The 24,071-nt window shown below is 45.8% G+C and overlaps 1 long non-coding RNA gene across 1 annotated transcript; it reads left to right on the top strand.

Moving 5' to 3' along the window:
• The first annotated feature begins 1,047 nt into the window (after positions 1-1,047).
• On the top strand, positions 1,048-23,059 carry LOC139795480 (uncharacterized). The gene is made up of 3 exons (XR_011725504.1): positions 1,048-1,605; positions 13,391-13,475; positions 22,935-23,059. It is a non-coding gene; the product is annotated as an uncharacterized lncRNA (long non-coding RNA).
• Positions 23,060-24,071: the final 1,012 nt, after the last annotated feature.

Raw genomic sequence — 24,071 nt, forward strand, 5'->3', positions numbered from 1 at the left:
ATATAGTTTTTTTAGTCTTTTTTTTTTTTTCCTTATCTTTTTTTTTTTTTACAGCACAGGTGAAGATATAAATGTTTTCTCAGTACTTTTCTCCTCAGCTCCTCTCCACAGCTCTGCGTGACTTGTACCCAGAGCGGGGCTGTTGCCTTTCACACCGACCAACGCCCTCTGGGAAGAATAAAGGAAAAAAAAAAAAAAAAGGAAAAAAGGAAAAAAAAGGAAAGGAAAAAAAAAAAAAGAAGCATCTCTCAGCAAGGAAGAGCTTTCTGGAAGCTGGTGAGATCCCTGTGAGGGCTTTGTGAAGCCACCATGCAGCTGCCCCGTGCCTCCCCACCTCAGGAGCACCTCAGGTTTTTGGCGGGAACTCAAGTCCCTCACACCCGGCTCCTCTGTCCTCACTCCCGCAGACGCCTTCCATCCCAGGATGGGAAAGCGTTTCCTGGTGTGGATCAGGGCTGCATTGAGTTGTGTTCTGGGCCCCTCACTACAAGGAGGACATGTCCAGAGTTGGTGAAGAGTCTGAAGAGCAAATCCTGTGAAAAAAGGCTGAGGGAAGTGGGGGAAAAAGAGGCTGAGGGGAGGCAGCCACCTCTGCAGCTGCCTGAAAGGAGGTGGTGGTGAGGTAGGGTTTGAGCTCTTCTCCCTTGGAACAACTGACAGGATGAGAGGGAATGGCCTCAAGTTGTGCCAGGGAAGGTGTAGATTGGAGATTGGAAGAAAATTCTTCACTGAAAGCATTGGAATAGGTTGGTTAAATCACCATCCCTGGAGGTTCTCAGAAGGTGTGGAGATGTGCTGAGGGACGTGGTTTAGCACTGGACACAGCAGTTAGGTTGATGGTTGGACTCCATCTTAAAGATCTTTTCCAACCAGAAGGATTAATTGATGTTGTTTCTATTCCACCTTCTCCCCTGTGCCCAAGCTCTTGGCTTTCCTGGGGGTGTTTTACAGCACCTTGATGGGACAAGACCTGCTCTGGTGGCACTGACAGACACTGAGCAGCCTTTCTAAGCCCATTCCTGAGAGCAGCTCTTTAAAGTTTTAATACACTTTCATCAGGGCCTCTCTGATTAAAATTTGGGTGAGAAAGTGCAGGTTTGGTGGTGTAGCTGTGCCCAGGTAGGTGCTCCTGGCCAAGTTCCTCACACCCTTGGCAGAGGCAGCTTTGCTAAGCACGAGTCCATGCTCTGGACCTGGCCTTGCTCTGTCCTTCGTGTTTGAAATGTGCTCTGGGAACCACAGGTATTTTTCACACGAGATAAGAAAGCAGAGGAGGAGGAGGCTGAAACAATAGCCAGTTGTTTTCCAGTCAGGACGTCATTGTTCAGCTGGTTTATCTTATTTGTATTTTTATCTCCGCGCCTCTCAAATGCACCTGTACTACCTGCAATATCTCCGGGGGAAAAAACCAAAAAAAAGTGAAGAACTCAGCAGAAGGAAGGTTTGGAGTCACTTAACCCTCCTGGGCTCCTGGGCCAGCAGCCCTGTTCTCACCAAGAACATTTGTTTGAAGGATCAGTGATGCAGGGGTGAGGTCAGCTCAGACCATCTTGCAGCTGTGCTCCAGCCTTGGCAATGGATGGTGGACAACTGGGCTCTGCCAGGGTGAGTATTGCAACAAACATAGCTCTCACAAGCACTGCAAACACTCTTCTATGTTTAAATAACTGGCAGACAGACAAGAGGAGATAAAAATCCCAAACACTGTGTGCATTGCCTTTGCTGTTTGTGCTGTGTATCTGTTTCAGCTGGTGGGGGGAAGGAAGAAGATAATAAGGAATAAAGAAGTGTAATAAAACTCCAAACCGGCACATTGCTGCAAGAGAACAGGGAAAGCATAGCCATCTTAGGTATCATGAATCTTGTCTTTAAATACTTTGAGCATCTTTCTCACACTCAGGGATGCCTTGGAAACACTTAAAATAGAGTAGTTAGTTAGGGAGCTAAAGTCCTTATTTGAAATCAGCTCTCAAAAGCAGAGATGAAGATGTGTTCTGGGTTAAAATTCAAACTGAACCTGGCTAGGCAAAAATGGGTGTCTCCAGGGTGATTTTGTAGCTATATATTTCCAACAATATTATAAACAGCTGAAGGTTAGGATGGAAGAGCCTCTGATGGTGTTAGCATGCTGGCATGGATGGAGTTATCAGCAATCTGAGGCTACAATCTGTCAGCCTTTAAGGGCAAAACATAGGTATATACTTTTGTAGACACACACACATACAAAATAAAACAAAGAAAGGAAAGAGATATTGTCCAAAGATTTTCCTGGGATTAATTGTGATACAGAATATACTCCCCAGTTTATATATACACAAACCAATCTTGCTTAAGTCATGTCTGTGTTGGATTAGTTGGTGTTACCTTTCCCATTCCAGTAGCAAATGTATAGAGAAACAGTGGAGAAGCTGAGACAAGAGAAACAAGCTGCAGTCCCAGAGAGCCACCACTTCGTTCTGTCAGATTTGGGCTGAACCTGACCTTGGGAGCCCAAATTCCCCATTCCCATCAGCAATGGCACCCGATGAAGCTGTTCCCAGCTCCAGCTGCCTGCTCCCACTCTTGCCAGGGAGCATCCCTCCCTCCAGGGCAGTGGCAAGGTGCTGTGCCTGTTCCTCAGCTGGCACTGCTATCTCTTTTGATAACAACTGGCTGAACTAATGTGTTAAATTAATTTTCTGAGCTGTGCACTGGGCAGTTCAGCAGAGGACAGGCTACCTGTCCTGCCAGCTCTGCTTCTGTGGGAACACTGATCTCTGAGAGGTTTGGAACAGTCACTGACAGCTTGTGTCACCTTATCTGACAGAGACTGTGAATCAGGGCTCTGGGATGAAGTGGACATTGGTCTCTAGATGTGACCACAGGAGTGGGGCAGGGAAACATCTACAGGTGGTTGCATCTTGAACTACCCAAGAGCTTTATCTGACAAAGACTGTGGATCAGAGGTGTAAGTCCCACTGCAGGCACTGTGTGCCTTGCTGTAGGCTTCAGCTGAAATATGGGTAAGACTCAAGAGGTACAACTTTTGAAATGTTTCAACAGACTTCTCAAAAATATCCTAAAAAAAGGGACATCACGTGCTCAGTGGTTATTTTTCCTCAGGATTGATGTAAAGCTGTCCATGAGAGAACTACTTCAGGTGTCACTGATGCTGGCTTGCAGGAGGGCTTTAGTTGATTCATGGTTCAAAGCCACCTAGTTCTCTTTTACAAATATGTGAAAGGTTTGCAACATTTCTATTTTGGGGCTCAGGAGGAGTTTTTGCCACGATGTGGGTGTCATAAGATTGTGGTACTGGTTACTTGCCCACCACTCTTCTCCTCACACACTCCAAAGAACTGTTCTCTCTTCAGTAGCTGTGATCAAATATCAAATATATAACAAATTTAATGGGTTCAGAGTTTGATGAACCACAGCACCAGATGAGAGCACAGAATAACAGCTGAACTGAAGCTTGCACTCATGCCTCTAACTCCCCTGCCTGGTAATAATCATCACTGCAGGAAGGCTGCTTTATTCCATGCAGGAATAATTCCATTTTTATCCAACTTGCCTACACGGCACATACATTTGCAGTGACTGTGTGAGCACATCATGGCATGGCTGGCTTGGTAAAACAACACAGCCAGGTCTTTTCTATTTCTTAGTGTAGTTAATTATATTTTACTAATATTTTTTATGCCTTAACAAAACCAGCACTGACTGCTTATGGAGGAGGTTTGTCCAGGAGCCTTAAAGCTTTACTTCCCGCCTCCACAACTGCTGCTGAATGAAGCTGAATGACTAAAAGGAAGTGTGTTGAAAGAGAAATCCTGAAAAATTTGTGGGAAAGAGTTGCTATTGGCCTCCAGAAATCCAAAGCAAACAAGCTGCATTTTGTTGCAACAGCAAACCCCATGTGCTGTGCCTTCCAGTGCTGTGTGGCTACCACACAAAGGGCTCCTGAATTCCATCTGCCTGGGTCTGAAAACAGCTCACTCAGCCCTAAAAACAACGAATTTGTTCAAAGATTACACTGCATGCAGAATGGTGTGGATTTTTTATTTTTTCTCCCAAAACTATAAAGAGCTGGAGCTCAAAAGTTTTGGAGCAACAACATGCAAAGGCAGCATGGTTCAAGTGTGCTTGATCTCTTTTTTTGCCCTTCCTTAGGCAAGATGAGATAGTTCACTAACAAACTTGATTATCACTGCAAGTTGGTGGCCAAATGTGCTAGGGGTATATTTATTTGTTAAATAAATAGAGGGAGTATGCCTCACTCACTCACTCACCACACCCACACCAAGCTCTGAATAATTACAGGCTTGTTGCCAGACCAGCTTGGGTTGTTGGGCTTTTTGGGGTTTTTTTAATTTATCTTTTATTTGCAAACAGACATCTTATTCATAAGTCATGATTAACTGGCACTGGTGAAGGAGATAAGCTCTCACTGAAATGTTAAATGATTGCTCTGAGTGGACTTCTGCAAGCAGAAGGGAGGGTGCAATTAGTTATTGCTAATAGTCATTCCCTGCTAAACCTCAAAAGTTTTTAACTGGATACAACCTTGGCTGAGAAAGCAGAGCATTATGGAGAGTAGGGATGCTCTCTCCAACCACCAGCTGGCTTCAGTACTTGAAAAATTCCTGCTTGTAGGAGTCTAACTTAGATATGCTTCAGTGTGTCTACCAATCCCTAAGAAGCACTCAGAATTACACCTTGGAGAGCACATTTTGCCAGCTAGGAATGTGTCAGTCCAAACTGGGAGAGTTCTGGCTCTGTGTATCTTCCTGTTCTGCTGGTTCCCAGTAGGCAGTGATCTGTTTTGCTCTTGTGCCCCATTTTGTGGGGCCCTCAAAGGGCAGGGTGAATACAGAGGTTGCATCCATTCCTAACAAATGTCTAAGTGGATGAGCAGGAATCCCTGGTCTTGAGATCTGATCCCTTCTTGGCACAGGAGAACAGTATGGTGGGTCACCTCTGCACAGCTTTCTAGCTGGCAACTTACACCACATTTGCACAGAAACTAAAAGAGTTTTTGGTTGCATCTTAAGCTGTTCATATTGGCAGGTCTGCAGTAAAAGCCTCAACAACCAGCAGAACTCCCAGCATCACTGCTCCATGCAGCTATGGAAATGACAACACAGCTGATGGCCTACTGGTTAAAGGGTGTTTTATAGACAGAATCATCAGAGCATGGCTGAGGTTGGAAGGGACCTCAGAACTCATCTCCTTCAAGCTCCTCCATCACCTCTCATCCAGCCCAGGTTGCTCCAAGCCTCATCCAACCTGGCCTTGAACACCTCCAGGGAGGGGACAGCCACAGCTTCTCTGAGCAATCTGTTCCAGAGTCTCAGCACCCTCCTCCTGAAGAACTTCTTCCTAACATCCCATCTAAACCTCTTCTTCTGCAGTTTCAAACCATTTCCCCCTCTCCTGCCACTGGACACCCTTAGGAAAAGTCCCTCTGCAGCCTTCCTGGAGGTTCCCTTCAGGAATTGGGAGGCAGCTCTAAGGTCCCCCTGGAGTCTTCTCTTCTCCAGGCTGAACAATCCCAGCTCCTCAGCCTCTCCCCATGGCAGAGATGCTCCAGCCCCTGGATCATCTTTGTGGTCCTCCTCTGGACTCATTCCAGCAGATCTGTGTCCTTCATATGGTGAGGACACCTTCCTCTTCCTCACTTCCTATTTGGAACATATCTGCAGGACTGAGGCCTTGGGGCTGGAAAAAGGACTGCAGGAATGTGTTGTGCACAGCTTGGGTGGATACTTGTTGGGCACCCACTGGTGAGCAGATACCCTCTGTGCTGTGGGACTGCAGCAACACCCAGCCAGTTCTGCTCTCTTATGCTCCATTTTTACCCTTCATTGCTCTTCTTTAGAAGAATTCAGCCAAATAACAAAGTCTTGGCAATTCTCTGCCCGTGCCATGTGGTCTGGGAAGGTCTGCCCAGAAACTGGTGATGCTGGTGGGAATAACTGGGACTAAGAGGCCTTGGCTTATAAAAGCTAATGAACAGTGTGGGGCAGAATAGTTTTCACTTGGATTTGTCTGCTTTGTGATGAATGGCTCCTTTGGGAATCCTTTACTATCTCTTAATCCTTATTGCTCTTCCATTTACCATTTTTGCTTGTTCTCCTCTTAATCTTTTTTTTTTTCTTGTTTTGATAAATAATTTTGACAAGGCACATGAAATATGTGACAGCACTTAGAAGTGTTAGTACATTTTCTGCACAAACTGTCACTTTTCCCTACAACCCTGCTGAGGATGGATGCACCATGTAGTGAGCCTGAGCCTCACAAACTGAGCCCCTTCTGCTTCCACGTCTGGATTCTGTTGTTTTAGAAGTTCTCCAGGCTTTGGGGTTTATTCCTCCTGTAGTTTCATAATTCTCAGTCTACTCTGACACTTTATTCTGGTAAGTGAGATAGGGCTGTCATTGCTGTCCAACTGCTGTTTCAAGCACTGCTTATCTCTAGCTGATTTATATTTCTATATGCTGGGGCAAGGAAGAATGTTTGCAGCAACGTGTGAGGAACAATGGCATCCTCTGTTTTACAGAGCCAGATCACAATTGAGAGACTTGGAGGACAGCCATGCACCAGATTAGAGCTGCAAACTCTACAGTAGGTTGCACGGGAGAGGTGGAGGAGAAGCTGTGAAGAAATCTTTTTCAAAACCTGAAATGCATGTCATTTTTGTGGCTCTCCCTCTCCAGGAGCTGGTCTTGCTAATCCCTTCCCAAATGGTGTTTGAACAACCCTCTCCTCAGGAGTCCACCCAGCTCCCAGCTCCACCTCCTTTTTCCCTGCTCCTTTGTGTATGCATCCTGGTCTAAATCCTTATGGGACTGATAAGGAAAATAACAGCCTTGGTACTGCACACCAGAATGGTTGCCAAAATTGATTAACAATGGTCAAAGAACATTGTAGGTTGATAATTACTCTCCAGGCTCTTGAAGTTCTGAGAGAGGAAGACTGCAAGAGAAAAGAAGTTATTTCTTTTCACTCCCTTGAGTGAAACTGGTCCAGGGAGGCTGTTCAGAGAGAGAAACTGGAAAAGACTGGAAAATACAGAGATTATCATAGACATGTTAATTCTTCCCAGATCAACAAGGGCCCTGCTTCTTTTTTTTTTTTTTTTTTTTTTTTTTGAGGAATGGTTGGGTAAGACTGATCAGAACCCGTGGTGACATCCAGCTGTTGGAGGTTTGCAGAGGGATAGAATTATACTGCTGCTGGAAGTGACCTTTTCCCAAGGGCACAGAGGTTCCTCCAGGCATATGGGTGAATGCAGCTTTGCTCAAGGTAGTGGGAGGTGAGCCCAGCTGAAGATGGGGCTTAAAGGCTGTAGCCTCAAAATTTCCACTGTTTTTGGGAGGCTTTTGTTTGTTTGTTTGGTTGGTTTGGGTTGGGTTTTTTTCCTTTTTTCCTTTTGTTTCACTGTGGAATTTAATTTTTGATAGTATCTAAACACTGTTGATAGAAATCAACCTGATATTTATACAGGATGTGATGTTCCTCTTAGTTTCCTTCCAAACTGTCCTATTTGACACCCTAATTTATTGTAGGTTGCTGTAGTAACATTTTGGAAGCTGTTAATGCAGGCAGATTATTTCTGATCCTTCTTTAAGTGCATTTGAGAGACCACTTATGAATACACGTGGTCTGCCTTCTGCAGAGAAGGGTCACAGACTCACAGAGTGTCAGGGGTTGGAAGGGACCTCAAAAGATGATCACAAATAAATAAATGGGTTACTAGTTATTTGCTTTTTATCATCATTTTACTGCTCTTCACCCATTTCGTTTAGCAAGTAGAAGCATGCTAAGTACCTTAAGAAGATGCAGCAGCATGGGAATGGGACAAGTCAGATAATAAATCTGTTTGTTTTGTGATAACCAGTGGCAACACATTGTGTAGGTGCAGAGAGTGCTCTTCAAAAGAGGATATGAGCATCTGCAGAGATTTACTGAAGGAGTGGCCAGTGCTGGACCACTCTCCTCAGCTGTAAAGATGGTTCAAGTCATCCATTCATCACAGTCTCCTTTTATTTTATAGCCTCACTCAACCAAGTGATAAGACAGCAAATAGCCCAGTGCATTCATCTGCCTGGCAAACCACATGGGCTAAAGTCAGTCAATTAAACTAATTGTACCTGGACAACCCTGTTCAAAGAGTCATTAGCCAGCTGTCAGGACCACTCCTGCTTCAGCCAACAGGCACAGCCACCAGCTGTATCACACTTGGACATTCCTGGAGTTAAAGATTAGGTCTGGCCTTTCAAACCAAAGCCTTTTCTTTCAAGGAAACCAAAGCAGGTTGGGGTTTGGTGCCTGCCTGCTCTGCACCCTCACCCAAACTAACTCTGAAACAACAGGGATGTTCTTAAGAACAGAGCTAACTGACTGACATGTGAAACAACAGCCCCCCAGGCAAACAGTTCCTCTGGTCAGAGAAGTTTGTTCTGGATGCTGGTTCAGTGCAGGGGGAAGCTCAGCCCTTTGCTAACCCCTTTTGAAATGGCCTTCACTTAGAGGTAAGCTGCCAGCTGGTTCCATTAAAACCTGTGTGAGAATGGAGGGGTTGATCCTGGCTGATAAGCCTGCCCAGGGTGTAGTTATTGGTAAGGAATGTTTGGGAGCAGGAGATGCCAATTTTTCAGCCAGAGGTTGGGTTTAGAAGGCAGAATGTCTGCATGCTGAGTTCTCTCATGGGCTCCTCTGGGTCTTCTCTGAGGTACTGCTGAGCACTTCATCTGCAGCCTGGCTTGTTCAGACACTCTCTATGTACCTGTACTAGCAAATTGCTGAAACTGTTTCCTGCAGGATTGGCTTTCACCCCATAATCTGTTTAAAGAGTTGAAAAGGAGGGAGAGCACAGAGGAGAAGGGCAGCACTAAAGCAGAGGTGCTATCAACAGCCCCAGGTAAAGTCATCTTTGCCCCTGGGAGGCACAACAACTGTGTTGTTTCAGGCTCAGATGAGCAGAGGGCTGGAGCACCTCTCCTGTGAGGACAGGATGAGAAAGTTGGGGCTGTTCAACCTGGAGAAGAGAAGGCTCCAAGGAGACCTCATAGCAGCCTGAGAGTACCTGAAGGGGCTCCAGGAAAGCTGGGGAGGGACTTTTTACAAGAGCATAGAGTGATAGGACAAGGGGGAATGGTTTTAAGCTGAAAGAAGGGAGATTTATGTTACACATCAGAAAGAAATTCTTCGCTCTGAGTGTGCTGAGCCCCTGTGCCAGGTTTCCCAGAGAAGCTGTGGCTGCCCCATCCCTGGCAGGGTCTCAGCCCAGGTTGGATGGGGCTGGGAGAACCCTGGGCTGGGGGAGGTGTCCCTGCCCGTGGGGTTGGGACTGGAGGAGCTTTAAGGTCCCTTCCAACCCAACCCATTCTGTGATTCTGTGGTGATGTTTCTATGACTTAGGCTGGCCCAGGGGTCAGGACTACCAGGGCAGATCCTTGCCCTTTTCCTTTCTGAGCTGTCCTGGCTGTCACAGCTCCCCTGACTGGGGACACAGGAGCCAAAGAGGTGCTGCTGGTGTTTGGCCAGGCAGCTGGGGCTGCTGCTGGGTTTGCCTTGGAGGAAATTTTAAAGAAATCCTCTGTTGGGGAGGGCACATGCAGAGGCTGGGACTGAATGGAAATATTAATCCCAGAGGGAAGTGTGCATCATGTGGGGTTCTACACAATGAGAGGCAGACTTCTGAAGATGTCTCTTCATCACATTATTTATGTTTATTTTTCAGTGCTCTGGTAGCTCCCAGGAACTATGAACCAAGTGCCTCTTAACCCTGGGACTCTGTAAACACAGGCTAAAAGGGTGATCCTGCTCCAGAAAGCTTTCTCTTTTTGGCAAGCTGACATTTGAGCTGATATTGTTTTACTTAAATTGAGCTAGTAAAATAGCCAGAGAGTGCCTGGTTTTCCAGCTGGGTGCTTATCTGTCTTTTTCTCTCTGTGCTTTGCTTGGCCACCTTTCTTTCACCTTTCTGCACTGGGGGGTCCTTTGTGCAGGTTCATCACCTGCATTTTAAGTGTGTGCTCTGGGTCACACCTGAGAGTCACTTGGAATAGTGTAAAGAATTAAAAAAAAAAAAAAAAGGGGTGGGGGGGGGGAAAAGATGGGTTCTGCTTTTCCTCCCCCAGTTTTCCTAACTTTATTTCATCATGTTAAGGGCTTCCTGATAAGGAGAATGATGCAGAAGTATAAAACATCACTCTGAGCCCTGTCCTAACTTGAAATGGGGTAAAACCCAAGAGCTTATAGAACATTTTATGCTGGTTGGACTTCTCTTGCTTTGTATGACAGGCCTTTGGCTGGCTCTGGTTTGCTCTCCACTTCATTTAGCACTCATTTTCCCTCCTGCCCACAGTAAACCATAAGAACACAATTAAAGGACAACTTCTCCTATGGTCCAAATTACATCCAAGTTCAATTTCATAGTCCTTAGGGAAACAAAAAGCCACAGAATTCTGATGAAAAAGCAGGCCCAGCAGTGATACTGGGTTATGTTGTTCCATGATTAAGTCATCTCAAAGTCCATGTGGCATTCAGAAAGAAGCTTGTCTAGGTATGGCTGGGTTGCTTTTGTTTTCATTTTTCCTTTTTTGAGTGCTTGACTTGCTAACAATGCTCTTGCAGAGCACAGGAGGAGCTTCTCCTGGTGCTGGCTTTGCAGAGCCAGTCGGGTAGTTTGATGTGTAAAAGTTGCAACTTGTCCTAGCAATTATAAACCCCACCTGCAATTATTTTTTCAGGCATAAAAGGGCATTTAGAGCTGTATGTACATCTTGAGAGCTGTATGAATCCAGCAAAACTGCAATATTGCCATGAAGAAATGTGCTGAGGCATGTGAAGCTTGGGCACACTGAGTCTGCTGACAAGCTGAATCTTGTGTGGCACCATCTTAGGGAGCCAATTAAATAAGGGGGGGCTCAGTTTCCTAAGGCTGTGACCTCAGGGAATTTTGCATTGTTCAGCTGAAAGTTGGAAGCAGTGAATCAAAACCTTCCCTGAATTACAGTAGTTAAGCAATGACCTCAGCTTTCTTACTCCAGATTTCCATTCAGCCAACACCAGAGCCTTACACTGCAAATGTACAGTGCAAGCTGTTGACTTGCCATCCAGTTTTGGAGTCAAATCCTTCTCGTGGGTTTTGTTGGGGTTTTTTGGGGGGGGTTTGTTTGGTTTTTTTCTGAAATGAAGTGGCTACAGTGTGTTTCAGGAATAGGATGAGAAAAAAGTTTGCTTTCATTGGAAATAAAAAGGCAAAGTGAGGAGAGATTGTCTGTAGGAGGGAGTGCTCATGGAGGCCATGGAGCTTCAAACTTGGGAGAATTTGAAGCCATAGGTTGATGAACAAGTGGGAAGGTAAAATAGGATGTAGACCCACAGCTCAGCCTCTGATCCAGGTACAGATTTATAGGGCATGGGATGGGTGAAAGGAGGCCTGGAAGGAATGAGATCCCAGAGGACACAGGAGTCAAGAAACCAACAATAAATGTGAGCAGAGGAGCTGAAGAACAGAGTCTGCAGCCCCATGAGAAGGTTACAGTCCTCCTGGCTAACAGCCCAGGGAAGCAAAACCAAAGGCAGGAGCCTCTGTGGAACACAGATCATGGAAGATAGGAAGGAACCAGGGACAATGGTGACAAAATATGAGTAACACAGTGGTGTCTCCTAGTCAGAATCCTGGAAAAAGTCCAGATTATCAAGAATTTCAAGCCATCTCCTGATGGAGAAGACCCAGAAGCAAGCTGGATGTGTTACTAGAAGGGACAGCCAGACCCTGCCCTGCAGGAGGAAAGCAGCTTGAAGATAAACCACCAAAACATGAAGTGAGTTGAGTGGGCATCCCAGGGTTGTGAAACCCATCTTTTTGCAGTGGGAGTTCACTGAAAGACATGTCCTCAGGAGGAGTTACATATCAGGAAAATCCTGACTCAGTGAGTCAGGGAATTCTTGAGTAGTGTGCAGAAAATAAGACTTGGAGAAAATCCTCCAGAGGCTGGAGGAGAACAGTGTCTGTTTCTGAACAGCAGGTCACAGGCTACAAGGAGAAAATGGTCATGGAGAGTCACCTGCAGGTTTCACTGCCTGGTTTCATCTTGGTGGCTCCTACCCAGCAGGTAACAGCAGCACCCTGGACCTCCTCTTGGTTTTGACCTGGTGCTGGCTACATCACTGCCCTGCTGGATTTGCCACAAATAGGGGAAAAAAACTAAAGCTCCTAAAGAGTGAAAATTTTTCACTTCACATTTTTGGATTTTTACCTCTGCTGGAGAAAAAAAAAAAGAAAAAAAGAATGAAAAAAGGAAAAAAAAAAGAAAGAAGAAAAGAAAGAAAAGAAATAAATCATCAGGCGTTTGATATCATTTTATGCTGGTGTCCCTGAGCACCTCTGGGTGAGCTGCCCATCTCATGCCAAGCACTTTTTTTTGGGTGTTTGTGTCCCTCCCGCAGAGCCACAGTGCCACCTCCTGGCTTGGGCTGGCTTCTCCACCTTGGGTTCCACCAAAGTTTTTTTTTTTTCTCTGCTCTCTTCCACCATGAGAGGTGATGGGCAAAACCATCCCCAAAGCTGACGCCTCCTGGAAGTGTATTTTCGGTACGAGCAGGCAGAAATACCCCCTGAGTTTGGTTTCTACCTTAAGAAAAAACGCGTGTGTCTGGATGAAAGATTTCTCCAGGTTCTCCCCTTTTTGGTTGCTGAATTTCTTTCAGCTGTGGCAGCTCCCCACTCACCCTGCAGCACGACACAGCTGCCTTTCTACCTTCCAGCTCCAAGGGGATTTTTGTGAGCCAGAAGGAAGATCCTCACCCATAAATTAGGTGTTTCATAGTCCTAATGAACCAGAGCCCTTCCTAAACTGTGTCAGTGTATTTTAAGTATCCTGCTTTGAATAATCCCCTCACTTCTGTCCTTATTTAAGATGTAGACATCAATCCACCTGGGGAAGAGCTCCAGGGCATTTCCCAATCCTCTTCTCAGCCAAAGTAATTCCAACCTCACCTCTCACAGGGCCAGACCCTGGGTGGTTACAGGTGACCCTCTCATTGCTTTTCAGAATGCTCTGGAAAATCAGTTGTGAATGCCCCTCAGGCAGCAATATTTCAAACCTGAATAAAATTAATTTGCCTAGAGCTGGGGGGTTTGATTCCTTTGCCTCTACTGAACATACACAACACCAGGGGCTGATTTTTGTCAAATTGGTTCCACAGTGCTGGGTTGTTGTTCAGCAAAAACACTCAGACAAACACACACAGCTCTCCCAGACACCATTTAAACCTCCTCCTGCATGGTGTAAGACTTAGCACAGCACAGGGAGAGCATTGTGGGCCATGGGTTTCTCTGCTGTCACTAATTGGCACATCCTCTCCCTTTTATTTTTTTTTTTTTTTTTTTTAGAATGTATCCCCAGATGGAAGATCTGAGCACTGGCACTGATCTCTCTCATCATTTCATCTTCCTAGGCAGCACAAAGCTCTGCAAGGTGGGTCTCCTGGGCTTTGTGTTTAATTGCTGGCCTCGTGCATGTGTGCAGCAGTCCCTGCTCTTGGCTGCTTTGAGCTCTGTCCTCAGCTAAGCTGAGAATTCTAACCCCAAATCTTTTAACATTTGCTGGAAAAAAGCTTCTAAAAGTGAAGTGGTTTGTGTTCAATCAGTTAAGGCCATGGCTCTGCTTGGGCTGTCTCAGACTTTGAACCAATGTTGGATTTATGGAAGCCTCTTGAGGGGACCTGACCCTGCCTTCACTTCTTTCTGACTGCAAATTTTAGGAGCTGATATCTTTTAAATGCCACTTTCATACCGTGGCCTTTCCACAGAGCACTTTTACTGAAACCAAATAAAAATAAAAGTCCAAGTGCTACTCTGAGTCCAGATTCCCACAGCTTCACACAGATGTTGACAGTGGCTGCTCCTGTGCCTTCAGCTGCCCCCACACAATCACTTTTTAAGTTATTGCTGCTGTTTCTAGCAGCTCTAATCAGAATTTCTGAGAAATATTTGCACACAACTGTTATACCCATGTTATACCCATGTTATACCCATGTAACCATACACATGTACACACACACGTGCACTGAGCAGCCACCATGAGTGGGCAAGGGGAATATGTTTTCCTGGCCAATTTTCTGATGATCTGAACCTCCCTGTGTCAGCATTCTGAAACCATAAAACCCAGCCTGAGTGGAATTGCCACCCACTGCATTTTCCAACCCTGAGACTTGCTCCACATCTCACAGCTTGGCTTGTAGAAATATTTTCATTAAAGATCTGATTACTAAAATAAACCCCAGCTGCTTAGATGGGTAAAAGCCCAAACCTTAATACAGTTTTACCAAGACAGAGGGAACACATACCCACTCTCTTAGTGGCAGGGACTAATTAATTACCATCTGGTGTTTGGGAGTTGTGGCCAGTTTCACCTCTAAGCCCACATTCTTCTCCTAAATTTGAAGCCAGCCTGTGTGGAGGGATTCTGCATATTTCTCCATCCTTCCAGACTAGACCACAGTGTTTTTCCTCCAGGCTGGGGACTGCAGTATCATTGTAGATGCTGCTCAGAATCCAACATGTAGCTGTGGCCAAGCTGTGAGTGTGCTGGGCTGTGGGTAGCTGGGTGGGTGGGCATGGAAAGAAAAGCTGCATCACTTGGGTTCTGTAAGGATAGTTTGCTAAATGTCAGCAACAGAAACACAGTCCTGCCAAAATGGTGTGTTCAGAGTCCATAGAACTTGCAAGTAGGAAACAGAAGTCAATCTTGTGGCAGAAAGTTGCCACAGCTCTTGCAGCCTCATTGTGGGATCAATGTCACCAGTGATGGGTTGTGTGTTGGGCTGTCCCTGGTGGTGTTCTGCAAGGTGTAGGGAGTGCTTGGACATCTGTTGCCACCTCCATCCCATGGTGGCTGTTGAGAGCTGAATGGAGAACTTGGTCTTGCAGCCAAAATTTTGGAAATTAGCATGGGGATGAGGAATTTCAGCAAGGAAGTTCAAGGAGTGGATTTGGGGCTTGATTTGTTGGAGCACGTTGTTCTTTTGAGAACCTCACTCTGGGTGCTGGAGTGGGTGAGGGATTTAAAAAACGGATCAATACTAATTGTAAAATACTCCTGGTGTGCTTTCTGCCACCTGAGGCATTGGTGTGTCCAGGGCAAACAGGACACGTGGGGATGAAGAATATGAATTTTATTGGTGTTCAGATATAAGGAGTCATGTTGCTCAATTGAGATTTCTGTGTTGTGAGCCATGCAGACCTTTGAAGCAAATATTTCTAAAGCTTGAACACTTCACAGTGATATTTCTAAGATGAGAAAGAAAAATGAGGGCTTAGGGAAAAAAGGAAGAATTAGACCTAGAGACATTAAACAAAAAGGAGGGATAAGGTGAGCAGGTTTTGGTGGAGAAAAATGGAAGAAGCAATATTTGTATTGAGATAAAAATAAAATGGGGTAAATGGTTGAGGTTGTTGATTTAATCCAGTGAGACACACTGGTCCATGTGTTTACATAGCAGTGTCACACTAAAACAGAAAAAACCCTCAAACTCTGGAGTTTAAGTGCTGTGGTTTTGCTAATCAGCTTCTCTGTTATTTGACTTATTAATGCAAACACATTTAAGTTCTTTCAGTGCCAGTTTTCCAATGTCAGTGAGCTGGCTACAGTGAGGAACTTCCACCTGTGACTGAGCAGAGCACTGAGAAGCTGTGAAGTGCTGATCCCCAGTGTTCTCAGTTCCCAGCAGTCACCCACATCACTTCTTCAGATCCTTTTCTTGGACTCACACACACCAAACCCAGAGTGCCAGGGGTTGGAAGGGACCTCCAGGGATCACCCAGTCCAACCCCCCTGCCAGAGCAGGACCACCCAGTGCAGGTCACCCAGGAACACATCCAGGGGGGGTGTGAATGACTCCAGAGATGGAGACTCCACAACCTTTGCATGCAGCAGGGCAGATTTATCAAGGCTTCTGCAGAAGGGAGATGGAATCATCCTCTGTTTGCAGATCTTTGCTTAGAATGAAGCTTTGGCTCTGAGTCAGCTCCTCCAGCTGGCTTTTTTAGGGAAAAAAGGAAGAATTAGACCTAGAGACTAATTTCTCAGGGTCCTGTTGCCACGTGAAGGATGGGCAGAAGTGGCAGCTGAGTGTGGGTGGTTATCCCTGCTCCAAGGACACACTCAGCAGAAGTTCTGTTCTCTGTCTGGTGAAGCCTTTTCCAGACCTACTTTGCAAGAGGGCAGCAGAAAATGCTAGGAAAATGCAAAGGCAGAAGGAGTTTTGCCTCCCACCTTGCCAACCCCTGGTCCTACCCTGGAATTTGAAATGCCTTCAGGTGCAGACAGAGCTGAGGAGTTACTAATTCCTTATTTTCCTGCTGGGAGCTGGGGACAGATGTTTGTACACAGCTCATGGAAGCCAAAAGGATCTGCATGGGCTGAATGGAGACCATAGAGCTGTTTTGCTGTGTGTTAAGCTCCTGATCTTACACTCTGTGCCTAACCCCTCACATCCACCAGATGGACATGCCCAGGGCTGGAAGGAAACACCAAGAGGATGGAAAAAGCCTGTTCCAGTTTGTCTGTTTGCAGAGATTCCCAGTCTGCCTTGGGCACTCCCAGGGGCTGAACTGGTTCAGTAGTCAGGATTTCACCTGGGTTCAGAGAATTTAACAAAACAAATCATACCTGGCAAAGCCTTTTTGTTTTTCTTCCAAAAGGCTGCTCTGAATCAGCTCGCTGGAGGGAACCAGACTACCTGGAGCAAGAGTTGTTTTGATAGCTGGGAAGGCAAAACTCGGGCTCACAAACTTCTCCCCCAGCAACATTTGGACTAGAAGCTGAAATATCCTTTGTGACTGGGAAATGAGGAGGGAGAAAGTCAGGAGGGCAGGGAGGGAGCAGATGAAAGGCCATGGGTCAGAGCAGGGAGTGCACAGTGCCAGCAGGATCACATTTCCCCAGACCTCTTGTAGCCACTTCCCTTGATCCCGTGGGATCCCTGATGGATCACAGAGCAGAGCTCAGCTGTTGTTTTCCCTTGGAGCCAAACAAACCCACTTGTTCTCCTCCTTTGATGTGTGACTGGGGAGAGCTCCTGAGGATGCTGCTGAGTGAAAGGATGAAGAAGTCACTGGAAGAGGAGTGTGATTATTTTTAAAGCATGAAAAGTGGAGGATGAAACTGACTTAAAATAGCAGGTCCTGACTAGATCTTCCTTGAGGATTCTCAACCTCATTACTCAGGAAACAGGGATGTTTCTAACTAAGACTTTACAAAGAAGACACCTACAGATCACATCTGCTTCACAGGTTGTCAACAACTCAGCAGCTGAGAAGACAGAGAGAAGGCTGGAGAACTTTTCTCCCTGAGGTTGCTGGTTCCACAAGGCAGATGTTGGCATAGCTACCTCCCCAGTGGAGACCAGCATGTGTTCCTCAGGATGTTTCATTTCCCTCTCCTAAAGGACAGGATGGTTTCACTCCTGTCTCTGGGTGACTTCCCAGACATGCAGCAGAGGCTTTTCCTGTGCCAGAAATGGCAGCAAATGGCAGCAGGGACAAGCAGTGACTTCCAACCATTGCACACAAGTCAGGGGAGCAGCTGGGACAGAAGATGCCAGCACCATCCCCACTTGCTTTACAAAGGGAGGTGCTTATTGATTTGAAGCCTTCTCCAAGTCCTAAAGAAGAAAACAGGGAGGAGAGGAAGACAGGTGGCTGGTGCCAGCCTGGATTTGGGTAGGGTTGGTTCTGAGACTGAGAAGCAAAGGAAGGATGTGCCTGCAGCTGATGTCCCTCTCTTCTGCTGAACTGGTTCCTCTGAAGTTAATCCTGAGGCTTCTTGCCAGCACTCTTGTTTTCACTGTCATATTTGCTCAGACAAGAAGGAAAAATGTGATAAGGAGCATAAAAAAAAAAACAAAACCCCAAACCTCTTCAAAGTACACAAGACCATTTCATGCTAGCAGGAGATCAAGCTAAATTTTTCCTGTCTCTAAAAGCTTTCTGGAAGACATCCAGCAGCCTCTCATCCCAGCAGTTATACATCTGCACTTTCAGGTGTTTTTATTCTAACAGTTCTTTAGTTTTTCACTGTTTGGTTTTGGTTTGGTCTTTTTGTTAAACTAATGATATTGCTGGATATTTACTTAACTGACCCTCCAGGGCATTAAGATAACAGTCTGAACATTTAAGCAAAGCAGCCAACTCTGACATTGTGTCATGAAATAAAGGACTTTGCCACAACTTGGACACAGCAGCTTTGTGCAGGAGAGCTTGCTCAAAGCCCAAGCAGAAATCTGGAAGCAGAAGTGGAAGCAGAAGTGGAGAAATGCCCTGTAGGTAAGAGGCATTTCAACTGAGGAAGATCAAATATCAGGTGCTATTACACTCTGCTGCACCAGGACATCTTTTTTTTTTTTGCCTCAAAGATCTATTTATACCACAGCCCTTTTCCAGGCCTGAGCTGAGTCTCTCCTAGGTACAAGGAGGCCTTTATTTTCATGTTGGGAAACAGAGGTTCAGCTGTGACCTCTGCTGGCCCCAGCTCCCACCTCTTCCCAGGGCTCTCCTCAAGCAGCTAAGTGCCTGTTTGAAGTTGGGGAGACCAGCAACAAGGGGAGCTTGTCTTTAGTTGAACTGAGGCTTGACAAGAGCTTTATTATCATTTTATTATCACTTGCCACTGCCTCTCCCGGTGCTGCAGCTCAGGGAGTTTCTAAACTCTTTACCCCGAGGCAAATTGGCCACTTTGTCTGATGGTGGCCTCTGTGCTGACAGCAAGGTCCATCTCTGGGATTGCAGAGACAGCTCTTGGAAAACCCTGGGCTTCAGATGTTATGTACTTTGTGTTAGCCAACAGCTTCCCAGCTGCTGGGCTTTCCTTAGGGCTCTCTGTGTGTCTCCCTCAACCATCCAGAGGGGCAAGAGGCATCCTTTGGAACAGCAAAGAAGCTTTTAGCAAGAGATTTGGGAAGGTGAGGTAGTAATAATAGCTGCAGAGTGGCCTTCCTCAGCTGGCCAAAGTGCTACTGGAAGGGTCCTGGCATTTTACACCACACAACTGCTCTGTTTGGCTTAGAAACCTTCAGCTGCCAAGTCAGCAGTAAAACTCCCCAAAGAGGTGATTTGCAGCTTACTGGCTGTGCTAAAGTAAAATCCAAATGCTGAAAATGAACAACTTCAATCCAGCCAGCTCTTAGAAAGAAAAATAATGGAAAGCTAACAAATATTTTTGCATCCTTTTCAAGCTTATTTTTGTCTTTATCAAACTAGAAGGGACTTAGGTTGTGTAACAAAGTGGCTTTGAAATAAAAAGCAAAATCATGGTGTTGAAAAGGCAGCTCACAACACCAGGAGCTAAGACTACTGGGCATTTGTAGTTTGCATTCTCATTTCCCATCAGGATTTGCTGGGATTTTGCTTAAAAATGGTAACAAATGTTCTGGTCACAGTGCATTGCTTTGGGAGAAATGCTCTGGGTTTTCCATTTCAAATTCTTTTCACTCTGATGTGTTTAAAACTCCACGGGTTGCATGTTTTTGCAGAGCTAGGAGTTATCACTTGCCTGTGTTCCACCACCTCCTGTACTGTATAACTTGTGGTACTTCAGGAGGTTTTAAACCACACATTTAAAACGTAGCACCTAGGAGCCCAGATCTGAAATACAATTACATCTCCAAGTCATTCAGAAACTTTGAATTTTTTTTTTTCCCATCTATGTGCAGATGGAAAAATTAAATTGTAAAATAATCTTTGCACGTCAACAACTGAAAGTGAAGAATAAACATTCAAATGGCATGAAATACCAAAAAAACGTTTTTGGAGGCACTGCCTATCAGCAAGGTAGTAGGGAACAGCCCTGATACACATCTCCTGGGTGTTTTGACATCTTGGTGTTTCAAAATCCCTTTTGGCCAACAGTTTGTAAAATGCTGTGAGCTTTTAGGTAAAAGCAGCTGAAGGGAGGCATTAATCTCTGGCTCAGTGTTCCTGCAGGTACCTCTGCTCTTTTCAAGAACCTCACCACTCTGTCCCCTGCCTTCCCTGGGCACAGAGAGTCATTTCTTCCTCCTGGAAAGACTTTGCTGTGAGGACAGTTAAATACCAGCTGAATATTGTGCACTGCAGGCTTATCACAGATGTTAACTCCCTGGAGATGCTGGCATTGAGGTACCCTGAGGTGTAAAGTGATATATATCCCCCCAAAAAATGGGGCAGCACATGCTTTCTGTTCTTAGCCTGTGCTTTTTAAACTCTTTTTAAAAACTGCTGTAGCACTTTAAGGTTGTAAATGAAAGCAAACCACAGCCCAAGGTGCTGCTTTTTGAATCTTAATCTCCATCTTGTGGCTGTGTGGTGGGTTTTTTTTTAATCTCATGAGAGGGCTCCCATTCCAGCAGGACATCTGTCCAGGGAGACAGCCCTGGTGCCCTCAGCATCCTGAAGCATTTTGGGGTTTGGACTTTTACAGCTGAGGGAAATTACAAGTGGTTTGTGGCTGAAAAACAGTTCTGGTGATGTCCTGGGATCTCAGTGACCCTTGGCTGGGATCTTACATCCTCAGGAAGAGGCACCCACCCCTCTCACTGGCATTTGGGGGAAAATCATCTGCTGGGCTGGTACCAAGAAGCTGGGTTGCAAAAGGAAAACAGCACATTCAAAAGTGAGCAAATTGATATCAGATCTTCACACCTGGTGTTTTGTTTTTTTTTTTTTGAAACAAACTCTTTCTGCCTGTGGTCTAAGCAGTGCTGTGTGTCTGTACCACGGGGGGGTTGGTGTAGATGACTTCAGAGGTCCCTTCCAACCCAAATTATTCTGTGATTTGCTGTGATCCTGTTGCCACCAGGAATCAATTTCCCCTCTAGTTATGAGGGCAAAGTCCTCCTCAACCTCCTGGGGTGATGAGCAGTGAAGAAGAGTTAAAAGCTCTTTTTTTACCAAAAAGAGAGTAAACAGGCCCAATGAATGCTGTGTTACATGGAAAAATGGAACAATAAAATAGATATATGTATTTTTAAAATGAAAAATTGATATAAATACATAAACCAACATTTCAGCTGCTGTGGAGCAATCAGTGAGGCTCAGCAGAAGGTTTATGGGGGTTCTCAATAATAACTGGGCACAGGGGGGGCTGTGGAAAACCCTGATCCCCCAGCTAAAACTCCAACTGCAAGCTGAGATAACCACTCAGCCAATCTTTTATTTTTGTTTGTGGTGAGACAACAAATAGAGCTGGAATCCTTCCAGGGGGTTTGCAGCTCAAAACCTTCTGTTGGATCTCCTGAAGTGCTTGACTTTGGAAATCTTTGCATGGTCACAGTTGCACATCAGAGCTCATGCAGGGGGTCTTTAGCAGACAGAGGACTCTGATCCCTCTGAGCCTGAAATCCTGGAATTAGTGCAACCACACAGGAGTTCTGACATTCCTGTAATCAAGACTTGAATTCTGATGCAGTCTTACTGAGGCTTTCTTCACCCTGGTATTCATGGCAGGGATGAAGTTCAAATGTGTGTGTTTGGGGGGTAATACCTGGGGCCAGATCTGTCTGACAGAGAAATCAAACATCTGTGCTGGGCTGGGTGGTCAGTGAATATTAAAACCTTGCAAATAAATCAAGAAGCCAGCTTGAGCTTCCTTCCCTCCTACCAGACCTTTGCAGGCATTTTAACTGAATGGAGGTGACCAGATTTGACAGGGGGTGGATGATTTTGCTCTTCAGGACTATTTTTCAGAGGCTGGCTGATAGTTGACAGACACTTTTTTTTTTTCTTTAGACAACAAGAAGTCAATTTTCCCCACTGCTGTATTTCTGGAGGCATTGGTCTCCTCAGTTCCAGCTGTGACATGGGATTGTGTGATCTGCACCCTTCCCAAAAGGGGAGACCTTATGGCCATGTCCCAGTTCTTAAAGGGGATATTTTGAGCAGCTGGAGACTCCCCATGGACAGGGAGTGCCATGGACAAGACAAGGGGAATGGGCACAAGGTGCTCCTGGGGAGATTCCCATTGGACACAGGAGGAAAAAGTTTCCCCATGAGGACAGTCAGACCTTGGAATGGTCTCCCAGGGGAAGGGGAGGATTCCCCCACTCTGGAAAGCTTCAAGTCTCAGCTCCAGGGGGTTTTGGGACATCTCAGAGAAACAATAACATGAGAAGGGTTGAGCCAGATGGGCCTTGGGGTCCCTTTCAAGGTGACATCCTAGGAATCTATGAAAAGGAGCTCACACCCACACAGGTGTTTGGCAGGGACACCCTGGCCTTGTGGCTACCAAGAGTTACCCCAACAAGAAAAGCAGCAAAAGACCAAATTGCAGGTTACTGGGCGCAGTTTTCTAAATTCCCAGCCCAGGAGCGATGCTGTTTGGCTTTGCACCGGGAGATGGCAGGGTTGTGCTGTCCATGCAGCCTCACTTACTCCTCCCCTGCCTTTCCAGGGTGGATTTTAAAGCTCTCCCAGAAGCTCCAATATCTTGTTTAAAAGATCTCAAGCCTGCGACTGGCATTCATGGAAAGCACACTGTGCTCAGCAGTTTAGTTAAAGAACTATCACTCTTGGCTTCAGACTGCCCTTGGTTAAATCCCTCAGGTTCAACCAACCCCAAGCTCTGTGAAACTGCAGGTGAAGGACAAAAAATTCAGTTTAGGATCTCTTTTCTTTGGACACTTCTGTTTCACTTATTCCTCAGACACCAAGGACACTGTGCAATAGGTGATGCCAACCCAGCTCTTCTAGATGACTTTTTCTGCCTCTTCTTCCCTCCTTGAGGGGGGCTCTTTTAATAAATATACTGTAAAACTAAGTTTGGGGTTTAAAAAAATGTTTTGTAGTTGTTTCTTGGTTTCTTTGGAGGTTTTTTTTTTTTGCTTGTTTTCTTTTTTTTTTGTGGTTTTGGTGGGGTTTTTTTGTTATGCTCATCTTCAGCACAGTTCACTCTGTCTTTCAGGCTCTACAAGACAGAGGGATGAGAGAATCCTCAACTTATTCTACCTACTGAGTCCATCAGCAGTCACAAATAAAAAAAAAAAGGCCTGTTGCCATTAAGGGAGAAGCTTTTGCTCAAGGAAAAAAGACCCAAGGTAATTTGTACTGATCTTTTTGTAAATCAAATAGCTTTATATTGCTACATTCTAGAGCCCTGCCCTTAAAGGAGAGTGATGTGACTTTCCAACCACAGACTGAGTATGAGGTTTGTGGAAGGGGATTCTTGGAGTTGTTTGGGGCAGTGGCTGAGGCTGTGGAAGCTCCCTGGAAAGCTGGATTTTTGTTACTCTGTTCTGGATGCAGAAGGGAGGTGCCAAACAGCTGGCACAGTGTTTTGAAGTAAATCATTAATCAGAGTGATTGACTGATTGATTGATTGACTGATTGATCAGAGAGGAAGCATGTTTCCAAGCCACACCACTCACTGGCCATGGGGCACTTTTTAGTCAGTGGCAATTTATTGCCAGAAGTCTGGAATCCCACAGCCTCTGCCACCTCTGGGGACAGTGGCAGCACTTGTCCCTGCAGAGCTCATCCCTTTCAGTGCTGGCTCTTCCTTGTCTGCCTCCAGCTGTGTCCCTGGGGTGTTTCAGGGTGACAGAACCCAAGTTCACCAGCAAACCCATCCCACTGCCAGACCAGCTTCTGCTGGCCCAAAAGAGGGACCCAGAACCATGCCAGAAACTGGGCTAATGCTTTCAGTGCCAGGACCAGTGTGTGGACCCATGCTCAAGGAGTGCAAGGGGGAGAAGTCCCTTTATTAGTGATGAGTTGATGGTCCAATACTTAAAGGGAGCTACAAAGCAGCTGGAGACTCCCTATGGACAGGGAGTGCCATGGACAGGACAAGGGGAATGGGCACAAGCTGCTCCTGGGGAGATTCCCATTGGACACAAAAATTTTTTCCCCATGAGGACAGTCAGACCTTGGAATGGTCTTCCAGGGGAAGAGGGGGATTCCCCCACTTTGGGAAGTTTGAAGTCTCAGCTCCAAACTGAGACTTCTCAGGGGTGCTGGGACATCTCAGATCAACAATAATATGAGAAGGGTTGGGCCAGATGGGCCTTGAGGTCCCTTCCCATCTGACATTGGGCCAGAT

The sequence above is a fragment of the Heliangelus exortis genome, chromosome 3, assembly GCF_036169615.1.
Source record: "Heliangelus exortis chromosome 3, bHelExo1.hap1, whole genome shotgun sequence".
Lineage (NCBI taxonomy): Eukaryota > Metazoa > Chordata > Aves > Apodiformes > Trochilidae > Heliangelus > Heliangelus exortis.